Here is a 5,463-nt window from a genome sequence, read left to right as displayed (position 1 = left end):
CAAATCTGTTCACCTGATGCTGGGCTTCAAGGTGATGATACCCTTGACAAAGAGGTTCAGGTGAGGCTCCCGATATGAAGGCAGAACCTGCGAGTCCATTTGTATCCATATAGTCATGCTTTTTACAACTATGGTTGCCATCGTCATCATTTAATAAAACAATAACATTAATATATGTTGTTCTATCCTTCTGCTCCTTTTATAGAATTATTTTAATGGTTCTATAAGTATATATTAGTTTAACTAGAGCACCGAGCTGATTAGCAGCCCTCTTAGGGCTGGCCCTATCATTTCCTACCCATTGCATGAAAAACCCAAAATGGTTATTTCATGCAAAAATGGCTAGCTGGAGTCTTCCGAACAAAATGTCCATTTTTCTATGAAGTTTGAGAAACTACTATTCTTTACCACATGAAGAAATTGCAAAGTATTTGATAGCAATCAATATGGGGCTAAAATTTCTAGCAAAGTTACCCATTAACTATCTACGCCCATTTTCATTTTTCGTAATTGTACCAAAACAGAAAACGGGAACTTCACACTCGTAACTAAAGCAATCTACGTAATGGTGATTAAGTGTAGTAATTGAAAGGTTACAATTTTACTTGCAATTATTTGGAAAGTATTCTGCCAGTTTTTTTTAAACATGTGCAGCATCGGTTGGTGTACTGATTCAATATTTATGGTTGGACATAATTTAATGCAACAAGGCAAACACAACAAGTGAAAATTTGTTTTGCTGATTTTGAAAAATAAAGTCATTTATCGGATGACTTCAGCTACCTCCCACATAATTTTTACTTTTCTTGAGTAAAATACATTAAAGGAAAAAAATCTTTTCGATACATAACCGAAGCAAATGGAAAAATAGTGCTTCGCAAATTGGATTATGCAAAGTTTTAGGAACTTCTGAGGTTCATCAGAAGTTGGTAACCATTACTTCGAATCTGTTTTATCGCAAACTGTGACATTATGGTTGACGGGAACGGGGCGATCCCTTTGCAGTTAGAACTGGTGTTGCGCAGAACGGGATTCTATGAATATTACTTTCAAGTTACTTTTTTCCCCCAGATTTTTTTTTATGAAAAGACTTGTCGCTAAACCAAAAGTGATTTTTAATAAGAAGCAAAAAACCAAGATTGGAGAATGGGTTAGACTAAAAAAAAATCAATAATTGATAACAAGAGAAAAGCAGGGTAAGGCAGAACGGTCAGAACCGTGTCGAAAAATAACGTAGGATACAATGGATACGAACTACAATAAGAATGTTTAAATTTGTTGTTAGGCACGAGAATGTCCCGATGGAAGTGGCACCCGCAAAGGTTGGTTTTTAATTAATTTGGCCTTATGTCAACATGGGCTCTTGCTCATAGAGCAGGCCGTACGTATCTGCAAAGGGCATACTGACTGGTGCCAGTGTGTGGGGAGGAAAAAATGGTTCAGTACACGGAATAAGATATAGGTACTCTTCCTTTGGCGCTATAATTTTTTCCTTGTATAAAGGAAAATTCTGCACACGGTGATGAAGGGGGACTTTCCCCGTATAACCTACGATAAAGCATACGGCCATTAAACGCATTTATTTTAACATTCCAGTCACTGAATCCGAGCTTAATATTAGGTCAATGGTCAGTTTGTGCTTAGCCGCGAGCTTGATGAGAATACATTTATTAGAAAATTCTAATGAGAGTGAAAGTGAGAGATTCTTTTGACATATTTATGCGTCTATATAAAACTGAGTTGCAATGTAATGAAAACAAATGCATAATATTAAAAAGCTTGTTAAAAGCATTTGAAAAGCTGTGCTGTTGGGACTATAGTAGATTCACATCAACCGTGCATTTGATGTCTAGGCCAGTCCCTATCGACGCTCCTGATTGTCTGTTGATAAGCCAATCACAGGGCTGGAAAAACTCAGTCTCTCTCGAGAGTTCACATGGGTAGGTTCTATGCTCCACCACTCCTGAGGGATACGTCTTTCAAGAGTATCCTTCAAGAGAGGTGGCACGTACATCCTGGCTATGTGAACTCTCGTGAGAGACTGAGAGTTTCCAGCCCTGTGGTTGGCTTATCAACAGCCATTCAGGAGGGTTGTAAGGAACTGGCCTGGACATCAAATGCAAGGCTGATGTGAATTTACCACAGCACCTTTTATTAAGGATTACGTGACGAATGCCGAAAAATAACAAAAATTGATAATCCTAACGCATATGATAAGGGAATTACAGCTGAATGTAAACACGTACTAGGTAAGCACAAACGAACACACCCTTAGTTTTCTTGACGTATCTTGGATTGAACATACGTAAATCTTATTTTAACCAGACCACTTACCTAATTAAGAGCTCTCGTAGGGATGGCCCAAAGGATTAGACATTTTTACGTGGCTAGGGACCAGTTGGTTACCTAGCAACGGGACCTACAGCTTACTGTAGGATCCGAACCACATTATATCGAGAAATAACTTTATAAACACAAGAAATAAATTCCTCTGGTTCCCTATTGGCAGAGCGGGGAATCAAACTTGCGACTACCGAAACGGCAGGCGAGCATGTATACCACTCGCCCAACGAGGAACTATCTTGGGCTGAAGGAAATGGTACTTTCTCCTAAAGTTGCAAAGGTCAGCCCAAAGTATAAGGAGGGAATGTTAGAAACTAACAATAATTATCTTGCAATTGTAAAAATCAGACAAAAAATAAACCGGAATAAAAAGCATGACATCTAATTTCAACACTATAAAGATATCAGAAACATGCAACTCCGTTTGTTTGTATTTGTTTGCCATAGTTGTCAGAAAGGGAACTAACGCAGATTATTCCAAAATTAATGTTATTACTATTATTCAGAAGATGAACCCTATTCATACGAAACAAGCCCACCACAGGGACCATTGTCTTGTAATTCACGTTTCCAGTACAGTTGGTAACATTCTGGTAACGTAATCTCAGGGCTAGAGTTTGTTTCCCTGTCAGAGAGCGTGAGGCTGTCTACAGTGCTTACCACGACGAGTGACGTCGTGGTGGGGAGTTGGTGTGGGTCACCCAGCTGATGTCCTCCCGAGAGACTATACCCTCGGGGGGAGGACTGAAACTAATGACTTTGAATTTCTAAATGGGGGTGGGAGGGCTCATAGCACATGAAATTTAGTGAGCGGTTTACTCGCCTGAGTTCAATCCAGGGGAAACAGATGGCATGGTGTGTGAGTATTTCCTTAAACCCCACAGCATCTCACTGCTGTTGTCAGCAGTTATTAGTCTACTACTTTGGCGTCTATTTACAGCAACGTAAGCCCCGATTTCACACAAGTGCAAGTGGGCACCAGCGCCCATCAGGACCTAGAAAATGGGTGCAGGGCCTGCAACCATCAGTCCTAAGAGGCCTGATAAGAAGCTGAGCGCTTCACCACCCCATGGCTGCACCCTCCACAAAGGATAATAGAGCATGCTGAAAATAGTTTTTGCTCCTAGACGGTTTGGCCCTCTAGCATCCATCAACCCCTAAAGCCTAAGGGTGAAGTCCCCTGGCATCATTCAGCTTGCGGTCACCTTGGGGTCACCAAGGTCTTCCTGAGCCCAGTGACCAACAACCAGTTGATCAAACTTCAGATCAGGCATAAATGCTGAGGTTGTCTCACAGGTACTGAAAAGCATCCCTCAGCATCACCCTCGGGTCTGATACCAGTGAACAAAACACTGGTCCTTTTCTGTTTAGCCATTTGGCAAAAAGATCCATCAAGAGTCGCTCAGATGCGAACCTCTTTGGCCCCGTCTGGGTGTAGGGACCACTCTGTCCTTATTGTGTGGTCTTGGTAAATAAGCTGGATGGCTATCACATTCTGATGGCGCAGGAAATACCTTGCTGACAGTTCTATGGTGTGGGGGAATTTTCCCTCTCCTGCATTGGGCTCGCATGCAAATTCAAACGTAGAGAGAGATCGTTCATCCATATAAAAGCTGCGAGCAGCCATTCATGTCTTTTATTGCATCTTCCCCCATTATTTTCTGCATTTCCATCTCCAAGGCAGATGATTTCAATTAGTTCAACAAGATGGAAACACTACCAGTCTGTGAGATAGGGTTATCGACATAACTTGAAAAGCATCCTGTATCCATCCCAAAGGACCTGAACTACCCAAGGGTCCACCTCTTGTCGTAGCCACATTGCCCAATGATGTGATAGGCCTCCCCAACTCATGGAGCAAGAGAGGAGGCTCGCCTCTCTCAGCAGCCTCCTTCCTTCCTATTCCTCTTCCTCCTTTTCTGCCAAAATGCTTTCTAGTGGGGTTGAGAGAACCAAGACCAGATCTTGCCCACTTCCAGAGGAAGAGGGCTGTGTCCCCATTCTGGTTTTAACAGAGGATTGGCCTTTAGCAAGACCTGACATTGATGGAATTAGTCAACATAAAGGCTTGGCAGCAGTGGCCTTTACAATTTCCTCAAGAATCTTGCATGAGATTATATGGGGCATAATGTAGTCTTGATGACAATGCCGATTGTCTCCACTGCCACTTAAATCTTCTCTTAAAAATGAGTTAGTCTGTTATTTCTAAGGCTCTGACAGTTCCATTATATTACAGAGAATTCTAGTGATGTTAGACAACATCATCATGAAGTCCCCTTAAATTAGTTTGGGGCATATCTTCATTTTGCTTGTTTCTCGAAGTATATCTAGCAGTTTTAATGGTCTGCTGGGGTGATCCATACACCATCTTATTTACTGAACTCGATATGATGATATTTTGGATGCAAAATAAGACTTGTCATATTTTTTTGCGTTTTCTATGGTGGAAGACTCATCTATTGTCTGGAGACCTGAGTTCACCAGTTTTTCTTCCTCAAAGGCGATAGCACCAATAAATGCAACCATTACCTGGCTTTATCTTCAAAAAGGTATGAGTGACAAATGCTGCTTGCACTGGACTGACAGTTGCATAAGTCTCCTAAAACACAAGAGGCATAAATAAGTATTGATGCATTCCCTTTTTTATAGCAGGTGTCTTTAAAATGTGGTATGCTGGGGATTTTAGTTATTCTTTCCTGGGCCATATTTTGTCTTGACATATCTGGTGCTTCTTGAGGAATCAGGGGCTGATTCTGCTAAGTTTCACAAAAGACAAAAACTGAAGCTTTTATTGGCTGCACTAATTTCTTCCTTCTATATATTGGCATATATGCTGCAACTTGAGACTTACCCACTCTATCTTAATTCATGAAAATATTTACTCCTTCTTCTTATAGCTACAATCCCTTTGTCATGTAAATATCTCCCACAGTTCTTGTTTTGTCTGTAAAGCAGAGAACTGTTCTGCCCGAACCCTATCTGTAAGCATATGGTCTGGGGACCATGAATGCACCAAGGAGGGTATTGCACAGAAGGCATGGAGCAAGGCACTTGAAGGGCAAGGAGAAAAGAACCAGAAGTTCAGCAATGTTATCAGGGAAGCCAGCAAACACTTCTTAT

The sequence above is a fragment of the Macrobrachium nipponense genome, chromosome 15 (genome assembly GCF_015104395.2).
Source record: "Macrobrachium nipponense isolate FS-2020 chromosome 15, ASM1510439v2, whole genome shotgun sequence".
In the NCBI taxonomy this organism is placed as follows: Eukaryota; Metazoa; Arthropoda; class Malacostraca; order Decapoda; family Palaemonidae; genus Macrobrachium; species Macrobrachium nipponense.
The sequence above is the reverse complement of the archived record's forward strand: the minus strand, read 5'-3'. Positions refer to the sequence as shown.